The 16319-nt window shown below is 37.5% G+C and overlaps 1 long non-coding RNA gene across 1 annotated transcript in view; it reads left to right on the top strand.

The window, feature by feature from the left end:
- Window positions 1-16319, top strand: part of LOC141277053 (uncharacterized) — a 45894-nt gene that overhangs the window by 16613 nt on the left and 12962 nt on the right. Inside the window, exon 2 of the long non-coding RNA XR_012327722.1 lies at window positions 9286-9417. This is a non-coding gene — a long non-coding RNA (uncharacterized lncRNA). The remainder of the gene's footprint in view (window positions 1-9285; window positions 9418-16319) is intronic.

A 16319-nucleotide genomic window follows, 5' to 3' on the forward strand; every position in this document is an offset into this window, starting at 1 on the left:
TTTCAGGTGTACAACAAAGTGATTCAGTTATACATACGTATATATCTAATTTTTCAGATTCTTTTCCTTTATAGGTTATTACAAAATATTGAATATAATTCCCTGTGCTATACAGTAGGTCCTTGTTTGTTATCTATTTTATATATGGTAGTGTATATATGTTAATCCCAAACTCCTAATTTATCCCCCCCCCCCGCCATTTCCCCATTGTTAACAATAAATTTGTTTTCTATGTCTGGGTCTGTTTCTGTTTTGTACATAAGTTCATTTGTATAATTTTTTAGATTCCACATATAAGTGATATCCTATGATATTTGTCTTTCTCTGTCTGGCTTACTTCACTTAGCATCTTGAAAATATGGTGTCATTTTAAAAACCAAGCATGTATACTGTACTGTGTAGTGATACAGTCCTGGCTTTTCTTCTTCCTGCCTCCTGTGTTTCAATATGACTTCTCTGTCTTGTCTCTAACAACCTACCTCCACCTGACTCCCAACGCTGTTATCCTAGTTACCCAGCTAATCTGCACTGGGCAAATAAAGCAGATAAGCAAACACATTAAGAATTAAAATATAAATAAGAACAAGCAAATCACATGATTAAGAGAACCTATCCTGGCACAACATTTACCACATATGGGCAAATTAGTTGACCTCTCCATGCCTCAGTTTTCTTATCTATGAAATGGGTACAATAAGAAACCATACCTTATTATGTTACCGTGAGGATTAAATGAGAACTCTTAGAATGGGCATGGCACATAATAAATACTAGATAAGTGTTTACTATTATTATTGTTGTTGTTCTTAATTTAGCACTAAGATAAAGGCTAACAAAATGGGAGGTGTTATTGTGGAGGATCTGCAGAAGTAATTTGTGTTCTCAGAAGCATTTCAGTTTCATTTGGGACCACATATAATGGTTGAGTTCCTGCAGTGTAGCCTCAGGAGACTGGCTGACTGCATTCTCCTTCAGCTCATAGTACAATATCTGAATCTTTCTGTCAATCAAGGATCCTTTTTTACAAATTTATTTTTTATTATAGTTGATTTGCAATATTATATTATTTTCAAGTGTATAGCATAGTGATTCAGTATTTTTACAGATTATACTCCATTAAAAGTTATTAGAAAATAATGGCTATAATTCCCTGTGCTATACAATATAACCTTGTTGCTTATCTATTTTATACATAGTAGTTTGTATCTCTTAACCCCATACCCCTATCTTGCCCCTCCTTACTTCCGTCTCCCGACTAGTAACCACTAGTTTTGTTTTCCATACCTGTCAGTCTGTTTCTGTTTTGCTATATATTTGTTTGTTTAATTTTTTAGATTCCCTATATAAGTGATATCATACAATATTTGTCTTTCTCTGTCTGACTGATTTCACTAAGCATAATACCCTCCAAGTCCATCAATGCTGTTGCACATGGCAAAATTTCATTCTTTTCTACGGCTGAGTAGCATTCCATTGTGTATATATACCACATCTTCTTTTTCCATTCATCTGTCGATGGACACTTAGGTTGCTTCCATATCTTGGTTATTGTAAATAATGCTTCTTTTGGATATATACCCAAGAGTGGAACTGCTGGATCATACGGTAGTTCTATTTTTAGTTTTTTGAGAAACCTCCATACTGTTCTCCATAGTGGCTGCACCAATTTACATTCCCACCAACAGTGCAAGAGGGTTCCCTTTTCTCCACACCCTCTCCAGCATTTGTTATTTGTGGTCTTTTTGATGACGGCCATTCTGACAGGTGTGAGGTGACATCTCATTGTGGTTTTGATTTGCATTTCTCTGATGATTAGTGATGCTGAGCATCTTTTCATGTGCCTGTTGGCCATCTGAACGTCTTTGAAAAAATGTCTATTCAGGTATTCTGCCCATTTTTTAATTGGGTTGTTTGTTTTCTGCTGTTGAGTTGTATAAACTGTTTATATATGTTGGAATATTAACCCGTTATCAGTCATATCATTTCAAAATATTTTTTTCCCATTCAGAAGGCTGTCCTTTATATGGGACTGAGCAATTTTAATGTAAAATGCTAAGTGCAGGACAAAAGTTACCACATCAGGTCCCAATGGAAACTGTGCTTTGAGGAGAGGGACTGATGTCTCTTTTCCTGGTTAACTGAGGGATGAACAAAGAGATCTTGCCATGGGCAACCCCTGCACTGATTCTGCAGTGTGATCCTAAGCTGTTTCCAGCCCCAAAGGCTTCAGTCTCTGTGAAACTGTGCAAATCAGACCACAAGCCACTTGGAGACCACACAAGGACAGCTGGCATGCCAACACACGCTGGAGGTCATTGCCACAGCTCTGGGTCCTCTGGGGTGCTTCAGGGCACAGACCAGGCCTTGGCCTTGGATGCTCATGGGAAGTTCGGATATGATCCATGTAAATCCCAGTCAGGTGGACCACCAATCTCCTGAGAGCTGCTGCTTGGCAGACACCAGCTCAACTCACTTCCAGAAGGGCTTTCACAGCACTCTGGGGGCACTTCCAGGCCAGATTTTGGGGGCAGCAATGGTGGAGGCAGCAGGCTCACCTGGACTGGAGCACTGCCCCACTGGATCTGAGTGTCCCAAAGGGGTCGCCTATGGCTGAACCTAGAAATGAGTGTGCCTGGCCTGTGCTTTGAGCAGCCTCACTCTCCTCCCCACTCGCCCCCTCCTGCATGTGCATACTGTGTGACAGTGAGCAGACTTCTTCCCAGATACTGACTAACTTCAGAAATTGAGCTTGTGGTACTTTATGAAAGTGTGTGGAATTTTAACCCTGAGTAGGTAAGCCTGCCTATTGTAAAACACGGTTATTTCTTTTTTAACAACTAAAAGTAATTTTTTAATTGAACATCAGAAACTATCTACATATTCATAAATAATGCTTTTTAAATTAAAAGACAGTATTTCCATGAGTTGTCTGAGAATTGAATGTAATCATATTAACTAGGAATTAGTCTATTATTATCTTGTTAGACACCAACACTAACATCGTCTTTATGACGAAGGAATGCATATGTACTCACATACATTCATTTACACATTCCTAGACTGTGTGTATCTACATGATTATATATCATAAATTTATATTTTGATTTCTCATTTTTTTCTTTAAAAACATCCTTTCATTCATGCCTAGTACTAACTCTCAGACAAAGCGTGTTTTTAAGGATTAGGCTCTTGTTTAGTAATATCAGAAAGCTATAACCCTGAAGTATTAGCTGATTAAAAAATAAAAATCAGTGATGCTGCAGTTAGCCTTTGGCTTCATTTCAGTATTGGGTTAGTGATGTTCTACTTCTAGCTGGGTTTGAAAAATTACCTAAAATTATATCCCTTATTGATCATTAAATTCATCCATACATTAGTGTCACGGCTGTTAAGCGAGAAACTTAATTTGCTCTCCTTAAGTCAGTTTAATTTTCTGACATTTCACTAGACTGTACTTTCCTGGACAGGAGCTGTCTTTCTACCTTCCTTACTCCAGTGCCTGTAACATAGAAGAGCTTAATACATGTTTCCTGAAGAAATGTCCCCAAATCCTGCTTCTCAGTGTTAGTTTTGAGCCTTGAGAAGAATGACAGCCTTGGAAAAGTAAATTTAAAAGTTAGAATAATTAAAATGTATGTGAACTATCCCAAAGTAAGGTTCCCATGTACTTCCACCATAGGGTTTATCATTCTTCATTTTTATCATTTGTCTCTGGATGCCCCACAGAGGTTACCATAACTGTACATGCCTATCTTTCACCCTTTCAAAACACTTCTGCTAAGTTGATGAAGAGTCCTCTCCTCTTAGAAACAACTGTGGCACATATTGGAATTTCCAAAGCCATCAAACTCCCATGGTATGTCAGAGACAGGTGTCCATGCGAGTGGAATTAGCAACCCCGGCTGCAACCACTAGTGTACTGCAAACCCTGCCAAGGCAGGACAGGAGGAGATGGGTGTCAACTGGATGCCGGTCCATCCCCTCAGGCTTGAATAAGAATGCTTTACTACCAGGAATGGAACAGGTCTGTTCAAGGCCACAGTGGACAGTGGGCTCTTCTGTCGTTTTGCTACATGATCCAAACTCCCAGCATTTGAGGGAGACTCAGAACGTGAGCAGAACATCCCAGTAATGGGTGCACATGACTCTGGCAAAACAGGTACCTTTAAGGACCTCGCCATTTATTCTCCCTAAAAGGTTGCTCCACGTGACATGATAACAAAACTGGTATCAACAGTTTGGGACATTCCCGGGTGAATAAGGGAATGGGATGTTTTCAAATTTATCGAATGGAGTGAATGCAGAAAAACTTGTTTCACAGTTGCTGCAGATTAGCTTCAGAGAGCAAAAAACCTCTACTAGTCATATCCATCATGCTCTAAAGGGCACTGTCTATTCATACACTTACTAAAGCTATTGTCTACTGAATTTAAATAACAAACACCAAAAAAATTGTAGTTTATTGAAAATGGGAACTGTTGGCAACACTTTTTACATTCATAATGTAACACAAACATATTCCTCTCTCTCCCCCCCCCCACACAAATTTGCAGCAGAAAAGGACAACAATAACATGTATAATTTTTACTGGATTATGCTCTAACTTAGATGGCTGAATTGTGCACAATTTAATGATTACAAAATACCCCAAATGCTGCTGAAATCAAGTCTCTATATTTAACTTGTTACCCCATGTCCATCTTCCATGGTGGTCTAACTAGATACTTGCCCACTGTGATTATTGACAGAAGGTTCTTCCATTTTTGGAGAAACCACAGTTACTAGTTTTAGCTGTAAGAGCTCCCTTTCTCCTCCTCATCAGCAAGCCTAGGCAAGATTCCACAGACTGTATTTTTTCCTGTCTGTCCCCACCTACAAATCCTTTATCTATTCAGGGAATAGGAAAAATGCAGGAGTCCCCTTTGTGAATCGTTTGTAATCAAAAGTCCTTTAAAAATTCTGATTAGGACAGGAATGAGTGGTATAAAAAGAAGGAAACTTGTGGAAACTGGAAATGGCAAGGAGTTGAGTTTTCTTCTCATTCTTTAGCACAAAATTCTGGGCTTACAACCTTTAAAATCCTATTATGAAAGACAACCACATTACAAAAAATTGAACATAATACAAATATTAGTGATCCCAGTAATTCACTCCATAACTTTTTTTCTTTGGATTAAAAAAATACAATTTTTTAGGTAATTCCCTGGCGGTCTCCAGTGGTTAGAACTCAGCACTCTCACTGCCAGGGCCCCGGGTTCGATCCCTGGTCAGGTAACTAAGATCCTGCAGGCTGCACAGTGTGGCCAAAAAAAAAAAAAAAAAAAAAAGTACAGTTTTAAAAATCATGTCCAATTAAAAAACACAGAGTCATAAAATAAAAGAATAGGAACATAGGATATGCATTCAATTGAAATATTTTGAAGAAGAAAATTGACAACTGTTGCTTTGCAGCAAATATATGATCTCACTAGCAAGGTAGAAAAATTAGGAATTCATTATCTTTTTAAAAAGTCATAGGTAAACCAGCACAGTAGTTAGGAGCATGGATGTTAAGAGTCAAAGCTTCTGGTTCCAAAGCTTGACTTTGCCACAGAACTCTTCCTGTAAGCTTGAACAGGTCACCTCAGTTTCCTTTTCTGTAAAATGACAATACTCATTGTACCTACTTTGTCATGGTTTGATGAGTTAATAACAGGAAATACTTAGAAAAGATAATAGAATATAATAGTATATGATGAAATTAAATTATTGTTACTATTCTTCAGTTTCTAGTATTTTTAAAATAAATACTGACCCACAATGAAGAATAATTGTATTTCTAGTCTCTGAAAGGTTCATTAAATAATAATGAATGATAAATTCCTTTTTCAATTTGAAAACCAAATTTAGTAATCTCTTAGGATATTATTATAAACTATGCTTCAGAATTAAAACCCTTCCCCACAAAGAAGAATATACTTTTCTATGTTTTGTGCTATCATTTGATAGGAGGATGCTATTATACCAGGAGTTGGAAACTCTACACTGAGAAAAACCATTCACACTGACTGCAAATGTTACCAGTGGGAGGAAGATTCTAGTATATCTAATTTCATCACTGATAAATCTATGAGTGACAATAGGTCTGCCTTTGGATTAAGTCTAAGAAATTCTCTTCTCACATGCAAAATGTTTTTGCTTAATTTTATGGTCTACAGCTTGAGAGCCATTTTTTATCATTTAGAATTGATAAGGCAGCCAGTTTCCTGCCCTAGAGATTTTGTCAGATAAAATCAGGTTTTATCAGATACAACTTCTGATTTTCTTTTAACCTAAGTCATGATTATAATCTTCTCTGTGCAAGCAAAAGGGAATATTTTTACTAGATCATCTGTGATAAGATTTATGACTAGTTTTTCCCGCAAAATATTTAAGTTTTGAAATTATTTCCTCTTTCCTCCAGGACACTATAAATAAACTTTTCCTGTGTGACTATTTGGTTTTCTTCAAAATATATTAGATCATATTTATCACAGACATATTCTCTATTTCAAGTAGAGAAGATGCTGTGTATCGCTTAACTTAGCAGGACTTTTTGTTCAGATTTCCAGATAAGGCATAAAAATCAGCTTTAAAAATAAAAAGGGTAGGCTGTTTCCCACAGAGTCCACCGGTGTTCATAGGATGAGAAACTGGCCCCCGTGTTGTTTGATAAAAAAGGAATTCCTAGTACGGAGCTATTTTTAGTGCATCTGATGGAACATCAGTGCCATCCACATTTCCTTAACATGTTGTGCTATATTCTCCCCCCCCCCGAACATTCCAGGATTGTTTCATTACCCAAAGTAACAGGGAGAAGTCACTTAAGATTTTTCTCTCACAAAGGAGAAATGAAAAGCTGTTATTATTATACTAACACATGTTTCTCTTTCTGCATCAAATATACAACAGCATTTGTACCTCTGCTAAAAATGATCACACACTGAGAGATGGACCAAGCCCTCCCGGAATTTTTAATTTATTTTGTGACTGTAACATCAATATGTTTAAATTACATGTTTATTTCTGTCTACATTTTGGATGTGGCCCCTAGTGACTAAAAATAGAAGTTTGTGTTACTTTGCTGCATTGATTTCTTTTCCTCAGCAATTGACTAACAGTTGTTGACTTCTTTGTACAGTGAGATCTTGGATAAAAACAACACGCTGTCTCTCTTTTAAATAGAACACAAAAACAAGTAAAGAAATGTTTTTAAAAATCTGTTAAGCAAAACCCTGGTCAAAGCATAATCTGATTGTCCATACATAGAAAGCTTGTATTATAATTATAATTGTTCTTGAACATAACTGTAACATCTCTCCCCCTTCCCAAATATGCAATTTTGATTTAACACCAGGTTGATAATCACCTGACCAAAATTAGATTTCTTGATCATGTACAGACAGATAGCAAATTTGCAGGTTAGTAATGTGAATGGAAAGGAATAATTTTGGGTAATTTCCTTTTGACTAAAACTACTTTTATCACAGCTCAGTATCCCTCTTATCACATATAGTTTCCAAGACTTTATTAAAGACATTTGTCAGAAAGAAAATCTGGATTACAGGTAAGAGTAGTTAGATATATTCATATATATACATAGAATATAATAGAAGTTGGAACTGTGTATGGCTGTGTGTGTGTGTGTGTGTGTGTGTGTGTGTGTGTGTGTGTGTGTGTGAGAGAGAGAGAGAGAGAGAGAGAGAGAGAGAGAGAGAGAGAGAGAGAGAATAGGATCACATAATAAAACAGTTTTCCTAAAGTTAGGAATTTGAAGGGTGACTATCATATACTGCCACACTTTTTGAGTTGCAAAAAAGTCTACTGAACTTTATAGATTTGAGGTTTAAAGCTTAAAGTTTTCCTTTGAATTTTGTCATTCTAAAACAGTTGACCACCTGGTTTTTAAAAAGAAGGGTTTCAAAATATTGCAAAAGTGAAATGACTCATAAAACAAAATCTAGACACAGTAGAAATACATTTTAAAAATTAAAATACAAATTTATTTTAAAAGCACATACGTTTTGCATTAAGGGGAAAGTGTAGCCTTCCCAATCATCTTTTTCTCTCAAATATTCAGAGTGCATTTTTAGCACATTGTGCCAACATTCAAATGTCAGTGGTTCATTATTTTAAAAACAGCATCTCTTTTAAATGACAAATATTGAAATATAAATTCTATTCTTTTCCTAGGGTCTTGTACACAAAGTCTCTTTTATGGCTTTGAGATCATTGCTAAGAAGCTTTTAAGTGTTCTTTTTGTATTCTTTTTGGAATTCTGCATAGGAACTAAACCTTTTTTTGCTGCTTGAGAAATGTTACCTGAGAGAAAATCACTTTTCAACTGTTGTGACTCCTTACAATTTGTTTCTTCTCTTTTGTCGACAATACCCTTCCCAGCATCAGTGAGTTTCAAACACCTCTGTTTTGATTCAGGGATAGAGTATTATCGTTTTTATATTAAAATGAAGAACATATGTGGGGATATATTGACACCTTGTCAGATGTATTAACCCCAGGGAGGATGGAAGGAGGGACACGGGGATGAATAACACTCTTGCCTGTGAGTCTCTACTGAGGGTTAGGAAAACATCCTGGCATGTCCTTTTGTAGCTTATTGGTTTCCTGAGCTAAGTTAGGGATTAGGACAAGAGGCGTGGCTGAATCTCTTCCTGAAGATTGTGATTCTGAGACTCAGAGGAATTGAGACCCAAGTTTCCCACAGCAGAGCCAGAAAAATAAATAAATAATAATTAGGCCTGCACCTCTGACATTTAGCCACTCCTGTGGGTATTGTATCTGGGGCCTGATACGTTTTCTTTTCCTAGTTGAGGCTGTAGCTGCTTAGAGCAAAGAGTAGATATTTGGTTGGCACTAAATACATACATATTTTCTGAACTCTACAGATAATAAATAAAAATAATAACCAAATCCTTAAAGTCCACTGAGGCTGCGTGGGCCCTCTCCCTTGCAAGATAATCTGTAGGGCAAGGTGTTCTTATAAATCGATTCAAAAGGAACTACAGAGTGAGAAATTTGTGGATTTTGTCAGAATGAGAATTTGTGCTCAAGATTTCATTAACCAAACCATTTTTGTAGATCTGTTATTATCACAGCAGAGTTTGGAAGGGCTTGAAGTTGCCCAGAAGTTTACCTATTCAATTCAACAAATAAATAGGCAACTATGATGTGCTAGGCTGGATAGCAGATGCTGGCGGGTATAGAAATGTATTCTAGTCTCTTATTTCTCTCATTTTCTCTTTATAGCTGGACTCAACTTATTAAAAAAAATAATAAAAAGCCCACACCCTTGAGGGAGAGCATTCCTGGGGCTTTGGAATTCAACACCTTTGTCCTGACTTCACCCCTACCAGTTGTGCAACCAGAGCCTTGGCCTCTGTAAGTAAGCATGGTCTTCATGCATGTATGACAGGTTGTAACAAGAGTTGTAGTGATGTATACAAGGTACATGAACGGGCACATGGTGACTTCTCTTATTTTCAAGCAGTAAGCAAGGCTGGACCCAGAATTCACTTCCAAGATGGAAGGAACTCAAATTCTCTGTTCATCTTGAAGAGCTAAAGAATTCGTTCCTTTTTTTAAATTTATTTTTTATTGAGGTATAGTTGTTTTACAATGTTGTGTTAATTTCTGCTGTACAATGAAGTGAATCAGCCATATGTATAAACGTATCCCCTCCCTCTTGGGCCTCCCTCCCCCCTCCCCCCCATCCCACCCATCTAGGTCACCACAGGGCACAGAGCTGAGCTCCCTGCCCTACACAGCAGGCTCCCACTAGCCATCTGTTTTACACATGGTCGTGTATATATGTCCATCCCAATCTCCCAGTCCATCCCACCCCTGCTTCCCCCACAACCGTGTCCACACATCCGTTCTCTACGTCTGCGTCTCTATTCCTGATCTGCAAATAGGTTCATCTGTACCATTTTTCTAGATTCCACATATATGCGTTAATATGTTGTTTTTCTCTTTCTGACTTACTTTACTCTGTATGACAGACTCTAGGTCCATCCATGTCTCTACAAACACTATGGAGTTTCCTTAAAAAACTAAAAATAGAACTACCATATGACCCGCAATCCCACTACTGGGCATATACCATGAGAAAACTGTAATTCAAAAAAGTCATGTACCACAATGTTCATTGCAGCACTATTTACAATAGCCAGGACATGGAAGCAACCTAAGTGTCCATCGACAGACGAGTGGATAAAGAAGATGTGGTGTATATATACAATGGAATATTACTCAGCCATGAAAAGGAAGTCATTCCTTTTTAAAGATATAGTTGACACTGTGAGGAGAACTGAATGCTGACTAAAATAAACCAGAATAGTAGTTATCATAAAAATTCTGATAAAATTCCTTGGTTTTCTTCTACTTAAGAGCACGCCTGTCCTGGGCAGAACTGAGAAATTACTTTGGTTTGTTTTCTTCACATTCACATCTCATTCAGGTTTCTTTCACAACTCACACCCTAACTTCCCAGAAGCTTCTTTCTCTACCCTAACACTGTTAAGTAGCCTATTATAGTGGGAAGCAAAGTCTCTCCGAGGTGTTGGCTGATACCGATTAAACCCCTGTCAGCTTACCAGCTGCTCTACATTTTAATAGGAGGTCTCTAGAACACACAGGACTTTCCAAACCCGGGGAATCATGCTATCTGGTGAGGCGGACTGTCTTTTCTGTAGCTACTCTCTCAGAAAGCTCACCCATCTTTATGACACTAACTTCCATTTCTATCCTTATGATTCTTAAAACTATGGGCCAAGCCTGCCTCTCCCTCCCCAATTCTGATTATGTAACTTCTTAATGGACCTTTCAATTGATTCAACAGATATTCATGAGGCATCTCTTACGTGTCAGGTCAAGATCAATACCTGAAGTGTATTTCAACTAGAGTACCTTCTCTCTTGTGCCTGTTGAGAGATCTCCTTATTCTATTCTCCAGCATTTTGTACTATGCTTTGTCACCAAGTCCTAGCAATTCTTCCTTGAAAGAACTGCCATCACCTTGTACTCGGAAGTTACACTAGCTGGCTGTTCCAGAAACAAGAATCTTACAGCCACGGTGTGCCACAGTTAGCACCTGCATACAGATCTCCTTCACTTTACAGAAGTGGCTCTGAGCGTGGCCACTTTACAGCCTGTGACCTTGCACAACTCATTAACTTCAATCTTGGTTTAATCATCTGCAAAATATAAACAATAAAACCTGCTCTGACTCCCTCACGGGATTATTATAATGATCAGTTGAAATACTGCTTAGGAAATAATTTTACATGTCATATTTATCTATATTACACTGATGTGAATATAAAGTCTTCTTGTTTTCTATCTTGTCTTGAGTCAGACAGACTTGAGTTCAAATCTTGAATCCTCCACTTATTACTCATGTGATCATTAGGTAAGTGACCCAACCTCTCAGAACCTCCATCTTCTCATTTACAGAATGGAGATGCCAACCTCCCTGCAGCTCGGTAGAAGAATTAAATAGAGGAACACTTGGGAGCGCACCAAGGGCTCAGTGCCAACTTGTGTGCCACAATGCGAATTTTTCTTTCTGTTCTCATTGGTTTCGTTCTTTGTACAGGTCTTTCTTAATCCAACCTATATAATTTAATTCTATTTTTGGAGCAACCTTGTATTAGCTAGCCAGATTGGTCAGTGAATTAATTTTCCGTGGCTTCCATAACACATTACCACACACTTAGTAGCTTAGAACAATGCAGATTTATTTTCTTACAGTTCTGGAGGTCAGAAGTCTGAAGTCAGTCTCACTAAGCTAAAGTCAAATTGTTTGTTCCTTCTGGAGGCTTCTTGGACTGATCCACTTCTTTGCCTCTTTCAGCTTCCACAGGCTGCCTGTGTTCCTTGGCCCTTCCTTATGTCACTCCCAACTCATGCTTCTGTCATCCCATCTACTACTTACTCTGAAATCCTACCCTCCTTTTCCAAGGACCCTTGTGATGACATCATTGGGCCCGTCTGGATACTCTCCCCATCTCAGAATCCTTAACTTATACACATCTGCACATCTGCAAAGTCTCTTTTGCCATTCATGCTCACATTCACAGGTTCTGGGAATTACGAAATGGACATCTTTGTTGGGGGAGGGGGTGTCATTATTCAGCACACCATGGTCATTTCCCAATGAAACACAGGTTTACTATGACCATTGTTACCTTTCTCTCTTTACCTATTTAATTACTCCTTCCTCAAAACATCCCTTTTTCCCTTTGTCCAAATTCTACTTATTCTCTCTGAAGTGTACAGTTAAATCAATAGATCTCTATCTATTAAAGTTGGGTTCTGTACCATATAGATCAATGCTTAGTTATGTGCTAATGTTTACTATTTCTTGCCAGATTTAGGCTTCTCTCAGGCAGGGACACTAAACGTCCTTTTATACATTATTTTTAAAACCACACAACACACCTTCATTCATATATTCATTCATCAAGGGGTTATCAAGCGTCTACTAATCTACCAAAAGCCAGGCCTTGCATTCTGTGCAGGGAATACAAAGTTGAACACAGAATAGTCCCTATCTTTTGAGAACTCATTGAGTGATGGGGGTGTGGTAGAGACAGTAAAGCTCACTGTGTATTTTCCCAAACTTCTCAGTCACCTTACAGGTCATGAAATGTGGGCAGTAGTGATATGTGTCACTTCTGGATTGTGGTCACTTGTGGGTCTTTGGCATTGTTCTGTGCCACTGGGTACAGCTACAAGATGGTGGACTTCCATCCTGAGTTCCTGAGAGACCGTATAGCAAAGCTTCCTGAAAATTCATGTGGGACGTGAAACATGTGGGAGATGCAAGATTTTGCTGTGTTGAACCACTGAGATTTGGGGGTTGTTATTATCACATTCAGCCTGGCCCATTCTAATTAATACAGAAAAAGGCACACATGATCCTCTTTGGTGTAGTGTGACAGTGTGGCTAAGAGTTGGAAGTGGAAAATTCTGTGGAGGAAGCACAGAGGGAACATTTGAGGTGGCTCTTAAAGGGGGACTGGAAGGCCTGAGATGGATAAGGTGTGAGAACAAGCATTTCCCCACAAAAGCAAAGAGTACACATGAAGGCTTGGAAGCCTGAGAGAGAGTCCAGTCAACAGAGAAGGGACACAATTTCTGAGGGAGTGAGAGGGAGCCCAAAGGCCAGGGCTGGTGGGTGGAGAGAATTGTATAGCATTATAAAGCATTTTATTTTCAATTTGTAAGCTAGAGGTTCTCGAAAAGCTTTTTAACAATTGTGTTCATTTATTTCTGTTTAACATAGTACTACAAACACATTATATAAAGTTGGAAAGACATAGAAAAACAAATGAAAAAAATTATAATCAATGTTCATACTGTCACACTAGGCAAGAACTATTAATGCTGCTTTTGTTTTTCCTTCCTTCAAATATGTATATATATGTGTATATACATATACATACATACGTATGTATGTATACATACATACATGTATACATACATATACATACATATGTATGTATATACATATACATACACACACAGACACACACACACATATATACATTTTTTTTTTTCCCTAAAAATTGGGATCATGTTTTATAGGCATTATTTTGTTTGTTTTTTCACCTTTTCAACTAAAATTCTTCAAAAAAAAAAAAAATCTCAGTTTGGGCTGATAAAATTTCAGTGACTAAAAGATATACCATAATTTATTTAGCTATTTGGCATATAGGAAAAAAATCCATTGTTATAGAAACTATCCCTTTAAGTAGACACATAAAAATTAGTTTTATTGAGGAATAATTTATATTGAATAAGATTTACCTATTTTAAGTGCAAATTTGAGGAGTTTTGACAAATGTATGCAGTTGTGTAACCACCAGTACAATCAGGATATAGAACATTTTTATCACCACCAAAAAGTGCCTCTCTGCACCACTATTTGCTGTGTCTTTCCATGGTACCTTAATACTCAAAGCATTTCTTTTCTAATCTGTAGTCACGTGGGCCTCTTGCCCCCCTTGTATCTCAAGTGCTCTGGGGAGTGAATGCCTGACGCAGTGAAGTGCTCATATGGCACCCAATTTAAATTTAAATTTTTACAAATATTTTACAAGTGAGGAACCTACATTTACACCTCATAATCACCCGAAGTTTGTACTTGAACATAGGGTTCATTCTTGGTGGTGTATATTATTTGGAAACTACGTACTTTTTAATTTGGTGAAACTCTGCCGAGCCATTTATGTTAATGCAGGAACAGATAACTATAAAAACACTATTTCATTTACATAGATCTTTCTTCCTTTTCTTTTTTTTGTTTCTAAATTCACTGATAACTGTCTTCCCCTTAACATATCTTTGTCTTCCCTTTTGCAACTTCTTGCACTGAATACTTAACTCATTAACTTTTCATTTTTAAAAACAAAACCATTTAAAACTATACATTTATTTTTGTTATTAATTTCTAGTTTCATTTTGTATTGAAGTGAAAGAATATGTTTTTCATGTTTTCTTTTTTGAGGGGATTAAAGAGGCAGTTTATTGATAGTTTCATGGTGGCCTTATATAAAATTAATGTTTGAAAATATTCAAATAATACTTGAAAAGGAGATGAATTCTAAATATTTGTAAGATACCATTTTCCATATAAATATCTTTCTTTTCATTAATAGAATCAAATATTGTTAACATTTTAAAATTAAATATTAATTTAAATTCTTACTTTGTTATTTAATACTCTACCCATTTTACATCTTTAACTGAAGCTAAAAATACATAGAGAAAAGTGTATAAATAGCAAGTAAACATTTCAATAATATCACAAATAGAACACAGCAATGTACCCTCTATCTAGGTCAAGAAATTTCTCCCCATGTCTTTTCTATCTACGTGATTTGTCAGACCCTGAGAGATGTATGTACTTACTGTTCCTAAACCATTGTTCAACATGGAAATGCTCAAGTCCCTCCCAAGAGCTACTAATCTAAGTCTCAGTGGTACATCACAGCACCTGGGAAATTCTGGGGCAGAATTTGGGAACAGATGTTTTTCTCCCTGAATTTTAACTGTTTTGATTTATCTCCATATTCAAACTTTCACCAAATGATACATATTTTCTAAAAGCTTCAAATAATTTTCTTCAAATAATTCATGCTACTGCACCCCTAGTTCGAGAGCTTATTACTTCTCGCCTGTAGCAGAATGCAAATTCCTCACACCATCTCCAAAGTTATCTTCCAAAAAAGAGTTAAGTCCATTTAGTCCCCTCTTGAATATTTAATGCCAACCAGTGCCTATAGAATAAAGTTTAAGTTTCTCAAAATGGCATCCAAAACATGTCATTATTGGGCCCATTCTGATTCCACAAATTTCTCCTCTCAACCCTTTGCTTACTCATCATTCCTCATGTACAACTTCCTCAAATTCCTCAAAATGGTACCCCAGGCCTATCAGTATTTGGGCCCACACTCCTACTCATCTCTCTTCTCACCCCTTATAAACCACATAATGAAACGTGTTCTTCCTCAACAGCAACTTAACATGTTAGTCATTCCACCTGGAACGCCCTTTCCCTCCCTTCCTTTCTTATCTCAATTCTGCTCATTCTGAGAAACTCCCCACCCAACACCATCTTTCCCATTCCCCAGTGATAAACAGAATTACACTTTCATCTAAGTTTTCACCATCAGATTTTAACAAGTTTTCAACATGACACCTGCCTCTTCTTGTAACTGAGGCCACTAATTGTTACTTGCAATCCAACTCCACTCATATTTCTAAGACTTACCTTAACCTCATTGAGGAAGAATTTCAGAGGGTCTGGGTTACAAGGTCATTCTTATTGTCATCCAATATTACTTTTTGACCCAGTATTGGAAACTAGGTTTGTGCCTCCTTCTGGGAACCATAATGTCCATGTATGGAAATTAGATTCCAATCTTGTTACTAATATTCCTAGTACCTCTCTCTACCTGTAGGATCACTCCTTGCTATTGCCAAAGTCACTCCTACCTAAAAAGGTCCTGGCGGCATCCCCCAAATCCCACCACACAGGCTGGATCTCTTGTTCTGAGACGCCTCCCTCTTGCTGATGACTGCCCTCCTAGTTCTCCAGGCATTGGCTTTGGGAGGATCGGAATCTTCAGCTGTGGCCAGCTGTTGCTAGTCCTGCAGCTACACTCTGGATTGCCACACTGATTTAAAGTAATATCTTTCCAGAGCTCATATTTAGCATTGTGATGTATTTTATACACCACACATATTTTTGTAGCTTAGGGAAAATGCAATGAATG

This window comes from Tursiops truncatus, chromosome 18 (genome assembly GCF_011762595.2).
Source record: "Tursiops truncatus isolate mTurTru1 chromosome 18, mTurTru1.mat.Y, whole genome shotgun sequence".
In the NCBI taxonomy this organism is placed as follows: domain Eukaryota; kingdom Metazoa; phylum Chordata; class Mammalia; order Artiodactyla; family Delphinidae; genus Tursiops; species Tursiops truncatus.